Below are 26,932 nucleotides of genomic sequence, written 5' to 3' on the forward strand. Positions count from 1 at the left end.
TTTCAACAGGTGAAGTCAACCATGAAAGCTAAGCTCAGCTTGAATTTTGAAGTATGTTATTAGGTTGTATTAGCAGCCGCAGCCTAATCAGCACAGCCTTGAATGATAGGAGATTAATCTTAAATTGCTGAATGAGTACAAGCTGAGGATGAAGCAAAGAATGACTCTACCCTAATACATTTAACACAGAGGTCAAGATATCTGTAAATTTTAGCTTAAAAAAATCGTCATGATAAGAAATGAGTGATGAAGAGATGTTTAAGAAAATAGATTTTCATAAAAGCATAGACCTGTAACCAGCAGGATCAGTACAAACAAAGGAAATACAGCTGTTTTGTACTTTTAAATCACTGTGCACCAGAAAGGCATATTCAGTTCAAATTGTACAACCCAAGTAAAAGCAATCCAAGATACGTTGGATACTTGAGGTTGTTTGCACGTAGAAACCTGGAGGGACGTATTTACCAAAGGCTTTATGTTAAAAGTAAGAAAGGAAGAGAGAGAAAATGGAAAGGGCATGCACTGTCCTAGTACTGCATTCAAATGAAATCCCAGGTGACTATCAAAACTTCCTTGAAATACTTATTCTGATTTCATTTGTGGCTACTTACTTCATCTCACAGTTATTCCTTTAAAATTTGGAAATCAGCAATCAGATCAAAGGTGCTGAAATTTGAATGTAAGGAAATAGCCTGAAACATTTCCCATATCAGGACTAACTCCTCATTTACTTTTCTATTTAAGACAGGATTGCTCTGCATGCAAATGCACTGATGCTTACAGCATCATTCTACGCACAGAATATCAGCATGTTATGAATACTGATGAAATTCATTTTCACTTACACATTAGCACTACATTTTTCCCATTCCATTGTTGGGTGCCTTCTGATTCTAGCACAGGACTTGTGTGTATGTCTTTTCCAACATTCATTACTGTCAGTGTCTTTTAGAATCTTCAGTTATATACAGTCCTTGTTTGGAAATAGTATGCCAATATTTTCAGGCTTACTTGAAAGAGCATTTTAATAATACTCAGGTTATGTTTATAACTGTCATAAAGGTAAAAACAAAGTAAATGAGATTTTATATAAGATTTTTTTCCTAAGACTCTCAAGGAATTGGAATGATGAATTCCTCTAGTTACAAAGTAAATCAAACACCCAAATTCTTTCAGTGAGTTTGAAAACTCTAGACTAACATACAAAAGCAAGACTATTAGAAACTGAAGTTGACAGAGTGCAGCTTCTGGCCTTTGCTCTTTTATATCTTTGGGTATTAAAAAATTTCCAAACTTTGCATCATCAATGCATGATCAAGTGCATTTGCTCTGCAGTTCCCAAGACATGATAAAGCTAAGTTTTAAAACCCCTGTGGGATGCTATTAGAAACAACATTAATTTCTGGACTTGTTTCTGAACTACAACATTATGCATGCACGTTATTTTCTGTTTCATTTAATTCATTTTTATAATGAAAGCATAACTGATATGGCAACACTTCAGTTTATATTGTAATGATTTCTCCATAGATATATCCTGAAATTAGTTTTCTGGTTAATCACACATTTTAAGGTTCAGTGGAATTATACTAAAATTGATCCGTGATTACTATTGAACTCTGTATCCTAGTTATCAATTTTTATAAAATTTTATAAACCTATGTGTCAGTTGTTGTTTTGTTTTGTTTTTTCAAAAGGTGCTGAAAATATTATTAAAAATAAATCAGTAGTTCATAAACTCTGCTGAGGAAATATTTCCTAACTTTTATTACCTTTTATTTGGCAAATTTGGTATTACTTTGTGATTTCAGGTAAAAAAAAAAAAAAAAAAAAAAGACCATACCTCATTGAGGACATATAAATCCATTCAAAATGAGGTAAAAATCTTTTTCTAAGTATGCAATGCAGTACAGTCATGTGCACCTGTCTGCATCACCTTAAAAGTTAGAAATTTATTTTTAAAACAATCTGCCTTCAGTTTTCACAATTGTGGCTGAAGTTTGTCATGAACATCAGAAGTTAAGCTTGCTTAAAAAAAAGAAGTATGAAAGCCATGTATTCATGTGACTTCATAGTCCAGACCTCTAGTTTTAGAACTAAGAGCAAGAACTAAGTGCATTCTTCCATTCTATACTAGCAAGGAAGCCACAACATGATTCCATTTTAGACAAAACTGCATCGTAACATGCACATACAAAGAGAAGTAATCTTGAACAGCCAGTGATTTATTGATACATGCCCAAGTACTGCCTTACCCTCTGTCTACATCTGCATATAGTGACAGGACACAACAATCTCACATCAAACCAGTCTGTGTGATTCCAAGTGGATACAAATTTATTAAATGCCATATGTTCTCTTTCCTCCACTCACATAAAGCCTCTTTGCTCCTTTTCAGTACCTATTACCCCTCTTATGACCTTTTGCTATACAAATGCTCAAATTGTTGTTTCTTTTTTATTTATTTTTGTATTCTGTACTCACATGACCAACCGTAGAAAGGATATTTTGATAATCTCTGAATAGGACATGTGGGTGCTATAAAAATAAATGAGCTATGCTTATGAGAAAGTTCAAATTATAGTTGGATTTTAAGATTTTTTTTATTATTATTATGATCATCTTTAGTTTTAGCACTAAGTTGAAAGATATTCCTATGGTACATATGCAAAGCCTCATCAATTTTGACAGTACAGTTATGCAAATATTCTTCCTTCAAGTACCTTAATGAATAATTAATATTGTGCTTAGAGATCTAGCTGAAAGCACCAATCAGAAGGTCCAAATAAATTGGATTGGTATTGAAGAAATTGTTCCCCATGCTCATCAAAAAGATTACTATTTCTTTTAGAGAATAGCTTTAACAATATGAAATAAAGCCCTCTTGGAATAACCTGCTGATATCTGCATGAATAATTAGATCAGCTATAACTTATCTGTCATAGTGCTGGCTGGTTTTGAAAGGCATCTTCTGTTAAAGGTATTATTTTGTAATGACAGAAATCAAACCAATCTGGAAAAAGTAACAATTTTTCTTTCTTTTCCTTGTTTTTCAAAATATATATTTATAGCACATCAGTTAGAAATTAAAAGCAAAAAAAAACCCAACAGCCATTATTCTACTGTATGAAGGACAGAATGTTGCCTGTCAAAATTTGTCTCACACTAACATACTTCATTTTTACTTAAGGAATATTAGCTCTCTCTCACAATATCATTCAACAATTTAGGTTTCAACGTGGTTCATGAATCATACAGATAATTTATAAAAATGATGTATATTGGGCATACTGACACTGTGTGTACCATTTTCATGTTGAACACAGTTCTGATTAAGAAAGAGTAGCTCTTAATGGCCACACTGGAAGGCATACTTGTGGCCAGGAGACATTTTATTTCTGTGGTAGTAACTGACAGATAAAATTACAAGCACTGAGAACTCCTGCCTAAGGACAGTGAAACCTTAGATAATCACTTATGTAAAATAAAATATTGAATTGAGTTTTACATATTCAAAGATAAATGCGGGTAATTTGGCTCACTAGCAGTTTTTCTAAGATGGTGTTTACAGTTGAATGTTGCATGTTTCAAAATGACAAAAAAACAGAGTATTTTTCTTTACACAACTGAAATGACTTTTTTTATTATTGTTCTTTGTAAAAGCCCACAAGAGCAGACAAAAACTTCCAAACTTCACCTCACGTAGCAGACAAACTTATCACCCTCAGAAACTTGTAGTACTTTCACTCAGCTTGATTTGTTCTTCTATAACCTCCATAAAACTGATCAATTAGTGTGATAAATGATAGACTGCCACTCCATACTGGCTATACTTACTGTACTGTATCACAATTACACAAACACCTGTGCTTTAAATTTTGCTTTCCAGTTGCAGGAAAAAACTTCCATTGAACTGAAAAATTAAGCTGACTTCAAGAGGAATTTGGTTTGTTTACATGCATACAGGACTGCTGACTGGAAAACAGTGGCAGAGAGAATACATCTAAACAGATGTTTTGTCTTAAACCAAAGTTTTTAATTAGGAGAGAAGACTTGACACGAAAGAATTAAGAACATGACCCTACTTACTGGAAATGAAAACAATGCAAAAATGTAACAAATGATACGAATCGGCCAAACTCTTTATTAAAAATGTTGAAGAACTGAAAGAAGACTTAACTTTGCCCATTTGCTGATATGTCAAATACGGAAAATTACATAAAGAATGTTAGAAACAAGCCAAAACTTTTCAGCACTCAAGTGGTGCAGCAAACCGCTGCTATTTTATTATTTTCATTCATTAATGTATATATTTTTAAAACAACTGCAGCACGTGCAATTGGTGAATGTACTACCTAGGCTGGTGAACTTACCCTTCCTTTACGCCTCACATCAGCGAGTGTACTGGCAAGAAATAGATGAAAACTCAATTAATGTCAGCAGGCAAAGTCTTAATTTTTACAATTTCCAGTGCTTATTAGCACATTTAACGATCATATTTTGGCAATTTCTAGTCCTAATGAAACTCCAGATTCAATTCCTCTTTGTTAAATTCAGCATATTAAACATAGAACACCTTGATTTATGCATCCTCATCCATAATCATCACTAAAAAATGTAAATATTTTGTTGATGGCTGTCTATGCTAATGATCAAAAGAGACACTGAAAATGATGTCTTATTCTCACTGTCAGGCCAAAGTATATTAGCAAGAAATGGAAATAAATTGTTTTCACCACAATGAAGTTTGACAGGAAAAAACAGAGGGTAACAGAAGTATGTAGGCATTGATCTTACAAAATACCTCAACTACTGAATGAATCGTTTAAGGCTAAAATATTCATATTGAGGAAACAGCACTAAGAAGATTAATAAAAGATTAAATAAATTTATAAGATAAAACACCATACTGATATAAGATTAGAATGCCATGCTTGATTCAAGATCAGAATTGGATCTGCTCAACAGAGCAAGAGTGAGCAGAGGAATTCCTGTCTACTTCTGTGGCTTTTCATTCGAGAGTACATCTAAATATATCTGATGGAGTTTTCTGAGGGAAAGCAGAGCTGCGTAACAATTAAATTAGCTGCTTTGGTAAAAGAGCAACACTTTCTCGGGACAAGTAAATCAAAGCCTGGCTAGTTGAAAGCATCATCCTCAGCTTTATTCATAGGCATAACTTTCCATTTTAACAACTCAAACCTCACGCAAAAATAAACATCACTTCAAGAAAAAGAGCGTAGTCTCAAATTTGGTGAAATATAGCCTAATTTTATGTATTTATTTGATTCAAACAAAATTAAAAGTTTGTTTAGCTTAATTTGGAACCTCTTTAAAAGTTCATTTATTTCACCCCACCCTTTCCTCCCCCTTCTAATTTAGGGCAACATTTAATCCCTCCCCCCAAAATTGTACATTTTGTAGGAAATAAGTTGGAAAAGCATCCAATAGATTTTCCAAAATAAAGAAAGGCATACTTTTTCACAAGAAAAATTCCCCCCAAAACGCTCTTTTCAAGCCCTAGACAGAGATGCTTTATCCCCAGCCACCCTGGCATTCCCAACACAATCTGACTTTATGAGTAGATGCTCTGTACATCACAGTAGAATGACCCTTTTGAACAGACTACCTGTGCATTCAAACAAATGTCTCCATGCTGCTTCACACCTTCAGACAGCCTACCAACACCCCGCTTCTGCAAACACTATGGCCCCAGCCAGAACTGTAATGCAAGTTGCCCATCCTTCACACTCCTCTCCTCCTTTTCTGCATTTGACTTTAGCCAGCCACTACCCTCAATTAGCAGCCACCATGGTAATGAGCTAAAATGTCCCCTTGCTCACACAGGCTTTGTTCTGTATATCTCCCCAAGCAGACAAGAAAACTGCCTGAAGCCACAATCTTCATTCAGATGTACATACTAATGGCAGAGAATGCTCCACTAAATGATCAGCTATTAAACGTCTATCATCATCATGTGCTACTCTGCTCACAGCTGCATTTTCTCATTTTCCCAAGGGACCACTCAGGAAACAATTTTGCCCCTAAAATCTAAGTATCAGGTCTTGAATTTGTAATTGGAGTAACAGTCAGATAAGGCCTGGGAATTCTCTGGGTGTGTGAAAGACCTGCACTCACCATGGCATGGGGCATGGCACCGAGCTGCCAGAGTTCAAGGAGTGTTTGGACAACGCTCTAAGATACAGGGTTTAAATTTTGGGTGGCCCTGTGTGGAGCCAGGAGCTGGACTCCATGATCCTTATGGGTATCTTCGAATTCGGGATGTTCTATGATTCTTGCCTAAAAGATAGTAGCACCAAGAGAGAATTTTAGGTATTTATTTATTGGCCAGTTCTGCTAAATTTATGCCTTCTTGGGGAGATACTTTGGTTTTGCTTATCCAGTCCAATGGATGACTTAATGACCATTTCATTCATACTTCTCCCTTGTGAGCCACTAAGAGCCAAGAACGCAGCCCTTGTCCTCCCTGTAACTCAAGATCCTAAAAGATTATGTCAGTGCATAGCATCCTCTGAATGTAAAACAAAACACACAGCTAACAGTAGCTAAGAAAAAGCAAGAAGAAAGCTCAAATTCAGAAGCTCTATAAAACCACACCCCTAAAATGCAGCTTTAGAGTTGTTTATAAGAATTCCAGTCTAGGCAGCCTCTTGCTCCATAGAAATATCCTTATCTAGGCAGGCTAAATGCACAGGAAAAGCACTCTGAATATGAAAGACGCTAATTTTGAATTGCACTAATCATTACTCTGTATCTCTGCGTAGGATGTGCAGCATCTTCTTGAAGAGCAGCTTAACAAGATCAATGCAGTCATAAATTTCTGTGCAGTGGAACTCAGTTTTTTGTTGTTGTTGTTTTTTGTATTATATTACTTTACTTTTTAATTTGTGTTCCTCCTTAATTTCCACTGCAAGCGTATATCACAGTCTAGTCAGTTTCAGTTTCATTATACTGTGTTTAATAAGTCAGAGAATCTGGCCATTTTAGTAGCAAATGTTTTTTAAATCTTAAGCACAAAGGAATAAATGCATTCCCCAAAACACACATTACCTTGAAGAAATCAAAATGCAAAGCACTGATCTGCACTTGAATGTATTTTCCCTTCATCTCTCCCATTCTATCTCTGCTCTCTACACAATACAAAAGATAGGCAAAAATGAAAAAACAAAAACACCAAAACAGGCACAAATGGATTCAAATAACCATTTGCCTGGTTACATACAAATATTAACACCTAGGTTCATGTGTGTTCTTCTGTTCTGCCTGGTTTCTGGTAGCTACTGTAACAAAACACAGCTCCCAACCTACAAAAAGGGTTCCGAACTATTTTAGCACTCAATTCCTATTCATTTAATAAAGTAAAACAGCACAATATTTCACAGCATTCGAGTCAGATTGGTCATCATTTAAACTAAAGAATACATATGGAAAATCATTCCAATGCACTGTAATAGTACAACTGCTCCCAGTAACACATGCAGTTATTTTGCGTAGGTCCAGGCAAGTTATGCTTAAATCCACTTTAAGCTTATATGATTAATTGGATTTGAAAAGACAAATAGAGGTACTATGTAGTTAATAATATTTCTCCCTGAGAGCTGGAGCCCAGCTGTGTTTCTATCTAAGGAACACAGTGTTTCTCTTGTTCAAGACAAAAAGTTTTGAGAATCAAATCTTCTATTTTATTTGCAGCAGACTGGGCAGCATGACTACCATAAGCAGCAAAAGTTGAGGGAACCTCTGTGTAACTTCTTTCCTAAGCATCTTCACCTCTCCCCAAAACATTGCTGCTTTGGACCTGCATAAATCCTCTAGGCTAGAAATGAGCAGCCTACTACTGCAACATCTACTGAGACCTTGATAGAGTGAAATGCCACAACCGCAGTCAAGCCTGCACTTCTTAGTACTTTTCAGAGAAAAGATGGTCACTTCTTTTAAAAATCTCTAACATATTCAGCAATTCTGGCTTCCTGTATCAAGGCATGAGGGCCTCTGCTTTCAAAGAACAATACATGAAAACCTGTAACATTTCACCCATTCATTGCCTTTCATCACCAACATATACTGGCAGATAAGAAAGAGATCACTCTAACTTGGTCTTGAGTGAAGTAAAGTTGGTACAATGTTAACGAGAATGTAAGCAAGGCTCCCTAGTTCTCTTAAAAACATATGAAACACTCCTAGCTCTAAAAACATTTCAAAAAAGCTGTACTGTAGAAGAAAACACGTGGGAAATACACAGAACCTGAGCATTATAAATGATTGAATGAGCATAGTATCTGAAGATATTCGTATTTCTCAAGGGAAGGGGAAGTTAACTGGCTAAAGGGTAAAGCCTCCACAGCATTATTTAAAATATCAATTCTAGATTATACATATTTTTTTATTTTTACTTTCCTTTGCCCATGTGGAACAAAGTTGCTGATCTTTCCCAGTCTTTTAATACTCTTCCAACTGTTCTAACAAAAAATTACATCTAAGTATTCAAGCTAAAGGCACTGTTTTCATCCAGACCTGTGGAGACACTGCTGAAACCAAAAAGCCTTCAAAAATACAGTAGGAGAGAGAGAGAATGTCAAGACTGTAATCCTCTCTGAGGTCTTTGCCATGCAACCACCCTCTGTCTGTATACTGTTCATTTAAAGCACTTAGCTGTGCTGTGCTGTCCTCAGAGCGTTTGCTATTCTATCTTACTTCATTGTTTCCTTGGTTCCTACTTGTTCAAGCTGCATATGATCCCATGTACTATACTTCTTTGTTAGCTTGGGGAAAACAAAACTTTCACACTTTTCCCTTTTTGAAAATGTCATGAGATGTTCCTAAAAGATACCTGTGCTGCAGAAAGACAATGTCATTTCACAAACCTCCTTGTACCTTCATATACTGTTCCATCAACCTTATATCTACCAGCTGTTGCCCTAGTGATTTTGCAGATGGCTATGTGGACAGATGGACTTTCATATTATAAACATGCAGTAAAGGAAAATTCTCAGTTTTGTCCTGCTTCAATTACCAGAATCTGCAGAGATGTCAAAGACATGCTATTCCCCACTTGACAATATGCTTTGATTGCTAATTAATGCAAACAGCTTGTTGTCTACAGTAATACACAATTACTTCTCAGTGACCAAATGGCTAACAACAATTTCAACAAGCAATTCAGGAGCCAAAAGCATTCCATAAATAAGACATTGACACTGAGCTTGTGTACTTTTATTTAAAGATGTAATATTATAGCCATCTGGAAAACTGTTTATTTAACAAAATCCAGCAACGTGGTGCTTGCCACCTGTTAATTGGCAAGTCATCAGCAAAACAGGTAGCCAAAGGTGGTAGTGGATCCAGTACTGAGGGGTGGGAAAAAAGGAAGAGTCAATAACTGACTTATAATGCCGCCTTCCTTAGGCCACTCACTTCTGCTGCAAGCTCTGAAGGCTTAGCAGTGATGCCATTTAGTGAGAACATGGGTGGTTTTTCAGCACAAAAACTATAGCAATACAAAGAGGCATTCAAACAAGTTTGACAATTGAGAGCTGCTCCAGAAGGCAGCATCTGAATGCTAATTAACTTTCTAGATCTCTTGCATTTGAGGCCAAACTTATTCTGAAATGGATTCCTTGTAGTAAACACAACTGAAAACATTTCTTCCAACTGCAGAACACAATTTCTGTGCTCACAGCCCTAATGGTGTTCATACAGAAATGTTTTTGCAGAACTAGGTTCTCATAAAAAAAATCATCTAGCACAAAACAGAGCATGAACTGGATTTTACATTTGATAAAAACCTGTTCAGGATCTAACATACATGGAACCTGTACAGAAAGTCTGCCTACAACCAAGACAGATGAAAGAATCTGGACAGGATTTTAAATTACATTTCTAAGAAGAGTTTAAGTCCTTAGAGAACAGAGTAACTAACATCTTCTCTTGGCATTTCCATCTTGACACTTCAGTGTTTAAGCTCTGCTAAGAAATCATATAAACTGCAAACAATAAACAGGGCAACATTACTGTATTCAGACTTGTCCCTCAACACCACACCCAACTACATGGAAAGCATTTCCTGCAGTCCTGTAGCTGTTTCAACAAACCTGCATTGGACTACCCTAGATTAGGCAATACACCTAGTCTTGAAATCTAATATGTTCACTAGAGCCAGTTGAGATGCTCTGGTGCTACCATCAAGCACTACAAGATAGATTAGGTGCAGTTATTTTTCTACAATAGCATCTGACTCCCATTTTAGGATAGATGAGGGTGTTATGGGATACTGCAAGGTGACCTTGATGCCCCTGATGTAGCATAAGTGCAGAAGACAACTTGCATTTTCCTTGTGGAGTTAAACCAGAGCAGTGAACTGTATGGGGACTCCAGGAATCTGCCCTCCACTTCATCTGGGCTTTGTACCTGAAGCTTCAGTCCAACATCCCAGCCATCCCAAAGTGGAGTGTGCCACTTTAAATACCACAGAGCACAAACAGCTTATAACATTTTTAAGGCAGTGCTTTTCTCTAATATATAATTAAGTTATATAATAACACATAATAAAGAAATACTGAGTTATTTTCCTGCTTCAAACTCCAACGAATATTTTCAATTGCAGATCATTTTTCCTGTAATACCTTGAAACAAAGCTGGAATTTTTTAGACTCTAGATCTGAACTCAGAGTGGGAGAGTACACAGTTGAAAAACAAGTTATCAATTTGGGTATATTTACTTTGAATACTAATATCATACCAGAGCATGTTCAGAGTAGGCAGAAACACTGGAAGCCTTTATCCTTTTCATGGATCATGTTATAGTTGCACTTTAACAGTAATTCTGATTAAAGATTGCCATTCCTCTTTAATTCTCCAGTAAGTCTAAGATTCATATATACCTTCTGCAAGAAGATACATACCCTCTGCCTGGCATACATGCAGTGAGACCACTGAGTTACAGGTACCTCTACTACAGGAGTGAACAAATTCAAGGTGGGATCAGAAAAAGCTGTTATATTGAAGAAATGTGTATAGAATTAAAATTGTTATCTGGCAGGATTTTTTAAATGTGCTTTTTTTAATTTAATTTTTTAATTTATTTTTTTTTTTACATGTTGAAATTCATGTTATCTTGAAGACTTCCCAGTAGTGAGACAGAAAACAGACACAAAAATAAGAACATGTTCCTTTACAGCAGCACTAATGCTTGTTTGCTTCATATGCCCTTTCTCAGGAAAATGTAAAGAACTTTTCTGAATATTACCTATTAACTATTAATTAATAATTGATATTACTTCATATATCTTAGAAAAAAATCTTAGATGTTAAGAATATACTTGTTTTTTTAGAGTCAAAATCCACTTAATACTATTTGTACTGTAAAGTGGGTGAAAGAAATCTCAACCTCCTTCCCTCCCACCCCAAAAAAGCCCAGAAAAACTGTTAAAACAATGTGAAGCTAATTCACATGAGCCTCCAGCTTTGTGAGAAGGGACAGCTTAGAACTACTAGGCACCACCAAACAGAATTTTCCAGTTCACCAGTCCTTATTCTGAACTAAATAATTAAGGAATCCACTCTTCTTACAGTTGTCTGTCATACGTACAATTTTGTCACCTGTAGTGACATAAAATATCAGCAAGACATACGAACACTAATCTGCAGGGCCCAGACATGCACATGTTTGTACTATGAGGGCTGCTCCAAAAGTAATACCTTCTATTTTATTTTGTTAGCACGCAAAGTCTGAAACAGAAGTTAGTACGGCTGCAGACAGTGAACCTTCCCACCAGTATTACATTGCATGCTGTTGGTGTGCAACAGATGGCAGCAGTGCAGCAGTCTGACAAATTGGTATCTGACATGGAAGTGTGGATGAAGCAAAGGGACTGAGTTGAATTCCTCTGTGCAGAAAAAATGGCACCCACTGACTTTCATCATTGCTTGCTGAATGTTTATGGAGACCAAACAGTGGATGTAAGCACAGTGAGGTGGTGGGTGGTACATCTCAGCAGTGGTGACAGTGACATGAAAGACAAGCTATGTTCTGGATGGTCATGCACAGCTGTCACACCACAAAATGAAGAGCATCTCTATCAGTTTATCTGTGCAAATTGGCTAACAGAAGTGACTAGGTTGAGAAGTGGTGTTTTGTAGCTGAGAATTTGGCCAGTTATGTAGTGCTATTGTGCTCTCTATATCTGCTGCACTTTTCACGGAAATAAATAGGAGGCATTACTTTTGGAGTGTCATGCATATAGAACAATCAGATGGGGAGACAGTGCAACACTGTCCTACAAAGGAGGCAACCTGCTTAATGCAATTGTATTCCTCCTTACCCTCTTTCCTCTTCAGCCAAAATCGCCTTCTCTGTTTCTTGTTAACAGTCCCAGTGTACCATTTTTTACCAGTTAGTGATGCCTTCATCTATACCTTCTGCTTCACATACCGCATTTCCAGTTACTTTATCAGTGGAGCTGAGTATTTTTCTGGTCTGCCCACCAGCTTTCTGTTAAAAGCATTATTCTCTCCCTTGCTATGTCTCATTTAAACATCCAAACTGACAGTCTATTAGATGCTCTGGTGGCAGCTTCTTAAGAGATTGAGGCCTTTTGTGTGTCAGCCCCCTGACATGCACAATCTACATGTAGCAGAAAAGTGACAGACACAAAGAACATCTTGTAAAAATTAGAGAGCAAGTGAGAAATTTGCAGAGGGTAAAACTGTTCTGAAAACATGGATCTTCTCTGGAAAGAGGGTTTCTGGCTTCTCAAGTTAAAGTAGCTCTTTGGATTTTACAATCAGATTTCAGACAATTCAAAGGACCACAGACCTAAAGCTAGTGTGAAGGAGTTTTAACTTGAAATGTTCTTTTTGTTTCTGAAGGCATTAACATTGTGATGGCTGATCCCTGTAATTTCCTTGTGCTGCTAGTGCTGCATCAGCAGGTGGCAGAAAAGGAATCAGAAATGACACTCAGATTATCAAAAACTGGAAGAGAAAGAAATCTTTGGATGCCATGACAAAGCCAGTGAACTGCATATAAAGATCCTTTTTGAAGTGTATGAAGTTGATCTATTATTAATTTGATAATGTAGAACTTTGGTAGCTCATGTTATCTACCAGAAACTAAGAACAGATGCTCTAAAGAAGGAGCTTTTACTTTTATGGTAGAAACTACAGTCAGAACAAGAATGGCGATTCCAACAACTTCTTAAGAGCTATTTTTGTCAATGGTAAGCATTTCTTGATCTTGCCTGAGTTAAGGTCATTGCTATTATGAACTTCTAAGATCATTCTACTATGACAGTTTATGCATTACCAAAAAGATGCCCTCCAGCCATTTCCTTTAATAATTATGATCACATAAATAAATGAATTAAGAAACTTGCTCTTTATCTAACTCATATGTCTACTCACCTACACAAAGCTCAAATGTCAGAAATAATGGATGAAATTCATACAGTTTCATCGCTGTAACAGGAGTCACAGAAGTCTCTGTACAGGAAGAAAAGCACTAATTAAAATAGTTTTAATAAATATATATATATATATGCATACATCTAAAAGGACTGGAAAAGCAACCTCTCTCCCCTGCTACATTCTATCCTCATAAACATTTTTCTGTCAAAGGCATTTCTTTCATACTGCTGAAAGTTTATGCTGAGATTTCTTCTCTTGTCCAAGTTACTCCTCCTTATTCTTGGCCAGCTGGAAGGTTCATTCTGACGATCATCTTTCACTTATCTTGTTCACTGAATTTGCTGCCATTTCAGTGCAACAATTAATATTACCTGTCTCTGATGAGATTCAGTTCCTTGTAATACTTATTTTTACACGGATCCTTATCAAAACCAAAATTAATTTCAATATGATGATTTTCCATGGACTTGCTCTTTCTACAAATCCTTAATAAACATCAGTCTCACATAAACATAAAACTGTAGATTGTATTGTCTACACGCATATATGTATATATGTGTATATATATATGGCATATATAAGCTGAACTGCAGAGATATATATATATATATATATATATATATATGCAGCTTAGCTTTTTCAGAAATTGAAATCAACATTATAGGTATTCTACTTCCTAATGCCTTAATGTTCCTGGTCCATCAGTACATTATTTTTAAAAAACATTCCTATATATTTATACAAAAGCTGTTGATATCGGCGATCACCAGCTTCAAAAGTAAGTTGTTGCAGACCTTATCAGCCTACAGCCCTTCTTATGGCATTGCAAAATCACTGTTTCAGTATCCCATTCATTTTGCCAGGATACTAAACTCCTTGCCATTTTGAGCCCTGTGTGCTCCCTCTTCAACCACAGCACCAACATGCCTCCAAACTGCTGGATTCATCTAATTTTTCCATAGATGCATCAAAAAGCACTAAGTGGAACTCTACACTTAACTCTGCATGACTGGCAATTTCAAGGGATACTTCGCACTCAGAAAACACTCTGCATTCTCAACTACAAACCACAGTTGCATTATCCTAATAATTTTAATAGGGTCTCTAGTTTCTTTCAGTGCAAACTTTTCCTTGAAATACTTCCCTCTCTTAAGGCTTTTAATTGCTACTCGCATATTTTAATACCATTTCATTCTGCTGAGTTGGAAATTTCTTGTTATTGTCATATAGACTGGGTGAAATTAATGAAAAATAATCTTCTGTGAGATAAAAATAATTGCATAATAAGTATTCAATAGATTACTTAAGGACTATCATCCAAACCCTTATGGTTCATTACCTTATTACAGTTTCTTCTGTTTCTAAAAAGAAAAATCAATACTTTCAATGAAACAATAACCAAGAAAGACTGCAAAATATTTTTAAAACAAACTGCTCTTTTTATCCAATTTTTCTTAAAATTAAATTATTGAAATAAATCTAATTGATCACTGAAAACATGTCAGCTTCTTTTCTTATGTCTTTAATCACGTACATGAACGCTTTAGAAATTGTGGACTGACTGCTTTGTTTAAAAGGAATTTAATCCCTTACTCCTGTATGCATTAAAAAAACACAGTAATTAAATTCCAACGAACTGTACTTTTCATAAAAAAGTCAACAATATACATTCTTCAACTGAAAAGCCACTGTATTAATGGCTTCTGCTATTACTCAGAATTCCTGTAGGCCCTCAGCAGACAATATAAAACTGGACAGTCTGCGTTTAAAGACTGCCAGTAGAATTGAATCATTCCAAAAAGCCTTAAATCATTTTCCAGACAGCTATACCACTAGAAATAGGGCTAGAACTCTTTCCATAGCCAAAAGCCAAGAACTGTATTATGCAACACCTTAGTCATCCCTAATGTGCATCACGCTGAGCCATTCATCCAATATCCTCTGCCTGCTTTAGGGTGAGAGGTAATTTAACCTCTGTATTATCTCATTCCTCCCATGATTGCAAGCCTTATAAAAATTACAAGATTATCATGAGAATAAATGCATGTTAGGCAAGGGTATAACCCCACCTTCACCCTAATTTTGATATACAACACAAAAGAAAAAGTTTTTCTCCTAACCAATTGCATCCTAAGGTAAAGTATCTTACTTGCCATTAAAAGATATCACGTAACTAATATAGGTTCACCAGCAGACATTTAAATAACTTATTGACTATCTTTTATTCCCTTAATAGACTATTTCATTGTAATGGCCAACATCACTATGAAGGAATAAAGTCTGAGAGTCAGCTTGGGTTATTCAATATCTTTCACTACTGAGGTGTTATTTCCATCTTTACCAAATATATCTCTCACCAAATCCTCTTTTGAGTACGGAATTGTTCATTCATTCAGTGAGAGTAAATCAGTCTCATTCATGACAGCCTTAGTACACATACACATCATTGTACAGTTAGAACTTCAAGATGCTTTTCAAGACAGTACATGCAACATGGGACAAAACATTCCCAGTATTGAAAAGAGGGAACAGTGCAAGTTCCCCAATCATTCACTAGTTTGTGCAGTAGTATCAATAAAACATCCTGACTATGCCAAGTTTACCCAGTTGCTTTTTGTACTCTATTGCAGTGACAAGTACCATGACAAAGGCCTGGCTATAACTACACAGCAAGGAAATACTGTTGACTGCTGAAGGGACACCAGAAATTAAACTCTTTCCAGGATGGAATTAAGCTCACTATGCATTGCAAAGCATCAGACCAAAGTCATATGAAGTGACAGAGGCCTCATTCCTGGTGATAAATTTGAGAGGAGACTGAAATAACAGGGTGGGGAAAAAATCTGACTGACTACATTCTAACTCCAGAGCCTCCAGGGGTGACATGTGTAGAACTTACACCCATGTCTATGTCAGCCTTTGCTATTCCAGCGTGAATGAGTTGAGCAGCCTTTGAGTCAAGAATGAAATTATACTTCAGCATTTGGCAAATGAGTACCACATTCAGGTGAACAGCATAATCTAAATGAGTGAATGAATAATATCTGAGATACAGATTTGTTGAAGCTAAATGCAACTTAGTCTCAAGTCACTTGATGAGAGTCATTCATAGAGTGACTACATCCAAGCTAATCAGAAATAGAAAGAATAAAGCAAATTGAAATGACTACCCTAACCTGCATCAGCAGAGAACAGCTGACCAGCCAAAATGTCACAGAAATTTTCACATGAACCAGTGTTAAGAAAATGATAAGGAGTTTAGACGTCAGGAGGTATATTTTCTGCATATGAATTTAAAAAATAATAATAATAAATAAAGATTTTCTGATTCATGGCATCATTCCACACAACAAAATTTACATTCATGTCTGTTGAAAATCAAATGGGCTTTTCTGACTTTTCCATAGCTTGCAATCCTTCCGATTTCAGGTGAAGTGAAGTTACTTGAAATACGAGCTTTCTGCTATTAGTGTTTTCCTTCCCATTAGCAAAGAACATTCCTGGACCATTTGGTTTTAAACCATGCAGATTTCTGACCAAAAGTAATGTGCATTGAGACAAGTTCAACATCTTTGATGAAGTTTCACAAAATCAATTTTCTCTGACGATTCAGTGCTTGGCAATAAAAACCATGTTTTATCTAAAAATCTAAATCAGAAAGAGACTGAGAATTTGCCACACTCCCTCTATATAAAAATGCTGTCTATTTTAAAACAGAAAATTGCATTATAATACAGTCTTCACAGTTTTTCTATAATTACCACGGATTCTAACATTTCATCTCAGTAACAGTTTTCCTTTAAAACATACAACAAAATGCAAAATGCTCACAAAGGAACATTCAGATTCACCTTTCTTTTTTTTTTCTGTATGATTTCATTCTCGTCTTCCTAGTTCTCTGATGTTTCTCTTGAAAGATTGATTTGCCAGAAAGGTAACTTTTTGCTTTTTGCACAAATATGCTTTAAATCACCAATCTGAAACCCTGTATTGTCCTTGATAATTACTGCCACTGATAACTGTGACCAGAGAACCAGAAAACAATCTACAAAATCCATGCAAACTTCTAGGTAGGTGTTCTTTCAAGGCAAAGGAAAAGGAGATTCCTTCTAATTTGGTGGTGTATCACATTATGATGCACTCTAGGAAAGTTTGGTAAAGAGTCAAAGCAGGAGAGTATGCTACCAAATTAAGTTACATCTGGTGCACTGAAAAAAAAAGGAACCTTTACAGTTGTAATGAGGAGATGTTTTAGAGTACAGTGAGTGTCCTACATTAATAACATCTTTCTACATTTGACCATTCTGTTTTGCACATCTCAAACATTACCTGCCTGCCACCTCAGCCTAGTTGCCTGCAACCTGATAAACACCAAATCTGGCACTGAAAACTTCCTCTGCACATCCATCTTCCCAGCCATGTAGGCCTGCTCCCTCTTGGCTCATCTTTTCCCTCACTGTAGTAATCTGGAAAACGTTTCTCTCCTCTTCCTCTTTTTGTAGTTCAATTACTGAAGCACACTAATTCCTCTTACCTAGCTCTTCTGAACTTCTCAGTAACCACTGTGTATTACTCATTGTTCCTCTGCTCTGCCCACATTCCATAACTCAATTTTCACTTATCGCTATCACTATGTTTCATCCCTGCTGACATCTTCCAGTGGCACAATATTGGAATGAAATTCAAGGTTAACTGAGGTTGCAGATAAACTATTAAACTTCTGACCAGAACATTAAAACTGATATACTGAATTAAAGTATTTCATCAGTTCGCTTGGTCAGTTCAGAGTTTATCAGCATCAGAAGATTCTATACTTCTTAAATCATTAACTTCCTGTGGGAGTTTGGTGGTGAAAAGCTGAACTAAAAACAAAATGTTTTCATTTCACAGATATCTGACATTTTCCATTTGTTCACTTTTCAGTCAAATAAAACCTCCACAGTGAAGCCCCTTCTCGCTGTCCCTCTCCTCCAAAAAAAAAAAAATATTCCACATCTCAAGCCTATCTCAGAAGTACAATACACTTCATTGCATGAGCTCTGCATTGCTACTGGGTACAAGCTACTCAGGGATTCAGTGACCAGAACTGAGACCAACACTCTGAAATGATGGTCTTCTCATTCTCATTCCTCCTACAGTCAGATGCAGGACAGAATTAGGAAGAAACTACAGCAATTACCTGGCTCCTTTCTCAGTACAGACTTGTGGAACAATTAACCACATGTCTTTAGTGGTTCTATGTTTCCAGTTTCTTCTGTTTAAAAGCAAAATACTGTAATTCCCTTTTCCCTTTCCTGCCAGTGCAAAATTGTATGTGACACCTTTCTTTTTCCATAAGAGCTTATGTTCAGAAAACTAACTGTACAGAATTGTAATCTCTGTTCATTAGCAGGAAGAGAAAGAATATATCCACGGATCTCTTGCTCTTCTCACAAATGCAGAGTGGATACAGGGGTTAATAATGAAATAATTAAGTACACAGTCATTAAGCTTATATACTAGTTTTGCAGCCATTCTCTATAAATATTGTATTTTCAATAGAGTAGCTTTGAATCTTTTCTGTCAGTGGCAGAACCATGTTCTGCGTGGGCTAACCATTCATGTTCTTTTATGTCTTCTTGCACAGATACATATGGTGCAATATTCTTTTCATAGAAACAGAAATTTTTCCCCCCTTAGACCATAAAGAAACAAAAAATGGCAGAACCTAAAGATGCTGTGAGTTTTCCATGAAGGTTTAAGCCCAGTCACCTACCATCAAGTCTTACATCTGTCTGGTGCTAAAGCAACAGTATAATTTGCTGTCATAATCTTAAAAAGTGAATATTATAGAAATTAAAACAGAGTTGCGGAATTTTGGTCAACAGCCCAGAAATGAGAAGGCAATCCCACAGAACTCATCAGTACCCTACAAGGCGTTTGGAAGATACGCGATTCTCTGGACTCCAACCAGAAATGCTCTTTTATGAGAAGCCTCACTGAAAGGCAGTACTCACACTACAAGCCCTATGCTGGAAAAGGCTTACAGGAGCATTTCTAAATTACCAAGAGATTATTCAAAAACTTAGAAGAAAAATAATTGTAGTTGTAGAGTGTAGTTGCAGAGCAGACAAGATTTAATTGAGAAATTTCTGTCCCAAAGAATAGAAAAAAAATTTAAAATGGCTTTATCTTATTTTTCTTATTTCCACACAAAGAACAAGTATTAACATGTCTACGGAGAAAAATTACTCTATTTTTTAAATGCAGACAAAACATACAGGAGTGATAGGGTAATACATACAAACTCTCAATAACTGGACAACAGAGCTTTCACAGGACTTGAATTATTTCCTCTGTGCAAAATCTGCCTCACTGTTAAAGCAATCACTGGTCTTTTAAGCACAGCAGTATGGCTGAAATTTCTGAAAAACTTTTAAAGAACAGAGGAAAACATCAAATTATGAAATTCTCCTGAGAGCATTCTTTTAAGAGCAGTACCTTTCTTTTCTTTATACCACTTTTAAAGAAGTTTCTGTTAATTGCTGACTGTGATATTGCTCAAACTCACTCCTTCTAACATGAGATAGTGCAAAAAGGTACCTACAACAGGAAATTCATCACACTGAAACATAATGCTGCCATCTGTGCTCCCTCAGGGCTTCAGGTTTCATTTGATGCCAGAGGCTGCATCACAGCCTTGCTGGCTGAGGTTGTCTCATGGAGGTGATGAATCAATACACGTCCTGGCTATTCTTGCTGAATCAGTCTCCAGCCCCCAGATGGGTGGATCCCCACTGCTGCCAGCTGGTCCTGACTGCTCTGTCCACCACCAGCTGAGTCTACACTCTCCAGCAACTCTCCTTCTTGCTCTACCAGCTGGTGCTTTCCCTAGGCTGCTTAACTCTACAGAGAAGGTGACATTAACAGATTACACAGGAGACTCATGCAGTGCTTCTCCAGAGACTGTAACCCATAATTTACCAGTCCTTGATTTAAAGCAAGAGCAACGCATGAGTCAGAATCATAACCTAGCTCATGTGTTCTATGTAATAAATAGGCCGGGCACAATGCTGGTAACCAGCAGCTCATAAATCTGAATACTGGCTTTGATGTCTCAGAGCTTAGAGAAATTTTGGCAGTCTTGAAAGTGTTTACCCCATGCAAGTTGGATACCTGTGTTTAGACAAAAAGAAAATTCTATTTATTTTCTTGTAATGAGTACTATCTGCAGAGAGTGAAACAACTGGCCAGAGGCCAACTAGCACCACTAAATGTCCAAATTTCAAAAAGGCTTTAAATAAACAACCATGTGCATTCCTTTTCTACCAGTGGTCACTAAACAAGTGGACTGATTGAGGAAAGTGTAGGCTGTTGCCAGTGCTTTGACAGTCTGTGAGACCTGCTCATGTACCCACTGAGGATTCTGTGGACAAGTAAATAATTGCATTATTTCACATTTGTATTGTGTTCACTTTAGTAAAACTTGAACACCATGCAGTCTTCCCCTTTAAACCATAACTCTATTTTTGTATTAAAGTTAACACTTCAGAAACAGCGTTCTCATCTAGTATGAACACTTCATAATTACGTTTTTCTAAAAAGCTGTAATAAACTTTATTTAAGCAAGTGCTTCCCATTTTAATGCCAACCCCAAACATTGTTCATTTGCAAGCACAAAGTGTCCTCTTGACACGATAATGAAAGTGCATTCATACATGTCAGCTGGAGCAATTATGTACTTCAGATGAATACGCAACAAGTATTATTCAGTCTTTTCTGCTGACATTTTTCAAACATGATGTGCATATTAAAATTAGCACTCAAGGTGTGAGCAGAGTTCGCTAACTGCAGATTTCCCAAATATCTCAGACTTTGGACAGCAAGAAAGAGTATGAACAAAGCCTTTTTCCAAACAGGGCATCTCTTCCATAACATATTCAGACAGATCTGCTTTTGTTCAGTTACTTTTCCAATACTTATTATAGGAAAGAACAAAGAAAGAAAGAATCAGAAAAGACCCTTGAGCCAATATTAAGACATACCAATATGTCAGCTTGGTCTCAGTCTACTGGGCATACAGGATGAGTCTAGTTCCCTTTCACCTGAGCTCTATTTACTGAGCCAGTAAGTTTAGCCTTCAGCAAAGCTCATTGCCTGGTATTGCACCCCCACCAGTGAAGGCTTGGATAGGAACTTCTGTCTCTTGAGACACAGATTACATCATATTACCTGGAGAAGAGAGTTTGTAGGAATAATGCTGGTTTATAAAAGATTTTTAAAATAGAAATTAAAAAATATTACTTTGGAACTGGATTTTAAAGGATGTTTTTGTTTGTTTTTTTTTGCCCTTCACCAATGAGATGCTTCAAACATATTTCATCCCCAAAGTGCTCCTGAAAGGAAACTCATGTGGTTTGTTTCCTTTTAATTAGATTTTAAATTTTGTGTTTTTTTTTTTATACCCTCGCAACCACATCAAATAAGTTAAAGTGAATGAAAAGCCACTGTTCTTTGAACAACAAAAAAAGGATGTTTCCATAAATTAAAAGCCAGCAAGTGCAACTCCAGCCAGGCTGCTTTAGCTAGAACTCACATTTGCAGCATCAGTTGCCCCAGGACCCCATTTCCCCAGATGGTCTATGACTAATGGTACCTTTCACTTCTATTTTGCAGAGCTGCTACAGGGATCACTCGTCATCTGCAAAGAACTTGGAGAACCTGAAGTGATATACACTGGAAAATTGCCAGTCTTCTCTTCAGTGTACGCTATGACAGATAAGAGTGTGTTTGCTAGCAAAATGTATTCTCACAGGACAGAATCTAACAGCAGACATCAAAACTGCTTATCTCTGCTTCATCTCGGCCATCCTCGAGACTCAAACAAAACAAAGTAACATGACAAATCTCCATGTCTTGCTTACAATATCTAGCTTTTTTTTCATGACATCATACCACTGTAAAGCAAGAACTGTTTGTATCTTCATTTAAAGAAACATATCATCATGATAACAAGCTCAACCATTACCCTCTGCAGATCCGCTACAGTACATGAGTCTTCAAGAAGCATAAGGCAATCCAAATTTTTGGTACAGGGTCAATAAAACATCATCTTGATACAGTAGTTAAGGTTCAGAAGCATAAGAAGAAACAAATGAACAAAAACTGAAAAATTTCACACACAACTGTGTTTCTGCAATACTAACAAGTTGACTGAAAACAACGGGAGAAATTTCCGTTGACAAAGAAAAGATAACAAATTAGATACCAAAGTCAGTGCTCCAGTAAATCTGCATATATTCACCAATAAAAGCACAAAGGATATTCAAACGGCCAGGTTCATTCAGAAATCATAGCCCTGCTCTTCACACGGATCAACTCCTGACAGTTCCTTCACTGAAGCAATCCCCCATACAGGAGGTTTAATACCTCCTAGCACCAAATGAGGTTTAGTATGTGTTCAAGAGATGACACCAGAACAAGATCCAGTCCCCTCCTAGGAAACATGCTGGAGAAGGCTGCTGCTCCTAAATCAATTCATGTGGCACAGTCCTGCTCCCTTTTCCCAGAGATGTGTTGGGGGCAGTGAGAAAGTGAATATAAATCCAAGACACATATGGACTATCTGTTTTTCAGCCTATTTATCAGTTCCTCCAATCCAATTATTGATTACTTTTAGGATTCAACCTTACATTTGTGTTCTGCAAAGTGGCCTCTGAACTGGACTGAGTTTCAAATCCTATCTTTACAGAAAATTCCTCCTCAAAATCTCATTTTCCCCTCAAAGAGAACAGGCTTCAGTTCTGACATAATGTTTTACCTCTGCTTCAGTTCCTGCCACTCCTTCTTAGTGCTGATTAATGATCTTTAGTTGTATTAAAGTCTTTCCTATTTTAACCTATGTTTCTACTCCCACTGAAAGCAAAGTTTGAGAATTACCATTAGGACTGCAGGTTAAAACAAAACAAAAAAAATGTTCAATGCTTAACATGCAGTGCTTGCTTTCCTCTGTGAGAATTCCAGAGGCACAAGCTATGGCTCACTGGCAGCAAGATATTAAGCCAAACATCTAAGGACAGAAATAATCTACAAAGCTTCTGACTTCTTATGAGCACATTTACAGCAAGATTTGGTATTGATACAGTTATAGATTCCTCATAAAGTCACTGTGAGAAGAAAGACAGTCAAAAAAAGGATACAACAGCCCCCTCCCCCAGTACCACATACAGAAACACACTGCATAAAAAAGTGTGTTTCTGTCAGGAGGTTAATTTTATCTTTCCAATTCTATAATATACAAATACTTCCAAGTATAAATGGGAAGAAAAAAAGTGATAGAAGAAATTGGAGGGATATGAAATGTCACCAATTTTGCAGTGAAGGTCTTATATGTCGAAGGGTCAGACATTATCTGTGAAATTCAGACTGACCCAATAGATTGATCTAAAGAGATGTCACACAAGACATGACAAAGATGGGTCATTTATTTCCAGTGCATCCTACTTGAAAAAAGGAGTTCTACTTGTTCTTGAAGAAAAGAAATGACCAGACAGATAGGTCTAGAACTACTACAGTTCTTTAGGAAACTGCTACCTCAGGATTTCATTTGGAGAAAGTATGCAGCTCAAGAGAATTAAAATTATCTTCAACACGTGAAAATGCATTCATAACTCATTTGAAAAATTATATATTTTTATCAAATTAGTAATAATAGCAAGATGATACAGAATTGTACTACTTTCTTAGAAACTGTCCAAGTCTATAATATATAACTATATTAAAGTCAAGAATCATGTGACAGTCACGAGAGAAGTGGAGGAGCAAGTGCTGATCTGCTTTCTCTGGTGATAGGACCCAAGGAGATGCATCAGAAGAGGGTCAGGTGGCTGTGAGGAAAAGGTTCATCACCAGACAATGGTGGACATGGAGCAGGCTGCCCAGAGCAGTGGTCACAGCATCAAGCTTCTGGATTTCAAGGGATCTCAAACAACACCCTTAGAATTATGATTTGAACAGTGGGTGATCTTACGTGGAGGCAGAAGTTGAACACAATCCTTATGGGTCTTTTCCAGCTCAAAATATTGTATGATTCTATGGTTCCAATAACAGATGTAATACTGCAGAACATGACTACAATGAAGTATCATTGGTTTGAGCTATGAGGCCATTCAGTACTTACACTTTATATAGAGCAGGAAATGCAAAATATTTTGACTGTCTACAAATCAAATCATTGGTATATACAACACACCATTAGTGATTTCTGTTGTCTTCATACACTATACACTTTGGATGGCAAAGTGCACCTTTTAGAATACTACAGATGATCTGTAGGCTTGTTACAAAACTAACCATATCTCTTTATCATTATAACAATTTCAACTGGCATCTAGAATAAACTTTTTTCCGTCTGTTGGAAAAGCAACATCTATGTGCTCCATGGAAGTAAAGCTTTGAATGGATTTTTCCAAAAGAAGAAAAGAAAAGAAGTCCCAAAAGAAATAATAGCTCGGACTTCATGTACTGTTTTGAATTCCACTTCTAAGTAAATATTTGCACCACCACAGAATGGCTTGTCTATAAGCCAAAATCCCCTGCTTATCAATAGGTCGGCTCTCTGTACACAGAGCCACAATGAAATGTCACCTGGCACTGTCTTTCAAGTGACCTTAACCTGATGTGGAGATGACATGCATAGAAAAGAGAATTTTATCTCCTTGCTAACTCAGTGCTTGAACTGTTCAGCAAAAACAAACAAACAAAACAACAAAAAAAAAAACCCCACAATCAGCCTGACAGCATATCCAAATGATACTGAGCTGCGCTTAATAGGTTTGTGTTTAGAAGTATTCTTCACTAGGGACACAGATTTGTCCTTAGTTTTGTGATTTTCACTATGCTGGAGACTCCCGACAATTTCAATTCCTATACTCCTAAACTCCTCTTTTCAATTACAGTTATTTTTAAAAACATATTTCTTGTCTAACTTACCTATAGACGTGCAGTGACACTAATGGAAGGGTAAGTATGAAGGGTTTTTTTCCAGTATATTCTTATTTCATTTGATAGACTAAAACTGAGAGTCTGCTGACAAAAAATAAAATCAATAGAATCATTTATCTACAGGCTTAAAATGAATCTATTAGATATACTAAGGTAAGTAAAACAGCAAACCTGAGGAAAGTATTCTCTTCTCCCACACAGATTACTGCTTCACAGGATCCAGCAAGTCATGAATTAATACAAGACGCTCAAATTCAAAGCACATCAGAATGAAAAAAAAATCAATTTTAAAAGAAGAAAATCAAGACGCTTCAGACATAAATTCATGCTCATGCATTATGCAGCATATGTTCGGTGAAACCAGTGAATCTAGGACATGACAGAGCTGCCATACATATATAGCACTGGTAAACCACAAGGTTAGCTCACTTTACCACAAGACTAAGAGCTTTGCTCTTGCACCTGTGGATGACAGGTCTGCAAGGGATGCTCAGAGCAGACCAACATCTAACCAGGAACAATAGAAGACATTTGAGTCAAAAATTGGATAGCTCCAAGGCTTCTACAGTTGCACTAGTCTATACAAAGAGGAAGAATAGTATGGACAAAGCTGCAAGAAATCCTGAATGTTGTAAAACTGAAAAACACAATATAGGCAGTACATCTCACATCAAAATGACTTGTCTTAGAAAGCCAGCAAAACAGTAGATGTGCCCAAAACTGGCAAGACCTATCTGTTAGAGCTAACAAAGTGAACATAAGACAATTGAAAATAGAGGACAAATAATTTAAAAAAATCACATTGACATCAAAAGCACACACTGAAATTACAGTTTCCAGTAAAGCAATCTGAGCGTAAATGCTATCACGCCCTGTTATCATGAAGCTATCCAATGGGTGGACCATACAGATCACACAGAACAGTAACTTCATCTGATAAGCTGAGTTGTTATAGGCCACACCCCAAAAAATCAAATGTAATCTGTGCACCCATAGTCACACAGATCATCAGCCAAGATATAGAGTCCACTATTGAGATTGAACAAGTACAGAAATTGATTTTATTGTCATTTCCCTATTAAGAAATTCATGGTTTTGAACCAAGACTTTGATGTAAACTAGGAGACAGAAAGCAAGAAATTGATATCTAACAATTGGGTTAATACAATTAAATTGTATTAATAATGTGAAAGCATACAAAGCTTTTCAGTCTCAAATTCAGAAGGAAAGAAACATCCACCTCTTCTCTTAACGTTTTTATTATCCCTATTTCATTCTTATGACATTGCTTTACATTCCTTCAAATGACATAAAAAAGCAGTTAAAAGCAGACAGACCTTTCCAGTAATCCAGCTAACTGTGAGCTGCAGTATTTTAAGATGATTTGTCCCTGAAGAAATCCTTAGCTTTTCTTTCCCTCATTCCATTTTTCAAAATCCTTTATGCTCAGCTCAGTAAAAGGCAAAGGATCACTGATCAGAGCAAACACTGCTATAGTTGTATGGAAGATGTTGATGGTAAAATA

General features: G+C 36.6%; 1 protein-coding gene across 1 annotated transcript in view; it reads right to left on the reverse strand.

Moving 5' to 3' along the window:
• Positions 1-26,932, reverse strand: part of SEMA6D (semaphorin 6D) — a 607,749-nt gene that overhangs the window by 475,518 nt on the left and 105,299 nt on the right. The window contains exon 3 of the mRNA XM_048956669.1: positions 13,423-13,500. The gene's annotated coding sequence lies outside the window, so the exon portion shown is untranslated. The remainder of the gene's footprint in view (positions 1-13,422; positions 13,501-26,932) is intronic.

Source organism: Lagopus muta, chromosome 10 (assembly GCF_023343835.1).
Source record: "Lagopus muta isolate bLagMut1 chromosome 10, bLagMut1 primary, whole genome shotgun sequence".
Lineage (NCBI taxonomy): Eukaryota > Metazoa > Chordata > Aves > Galliformes > Phasianidae > Lagopus > Lagopus muta.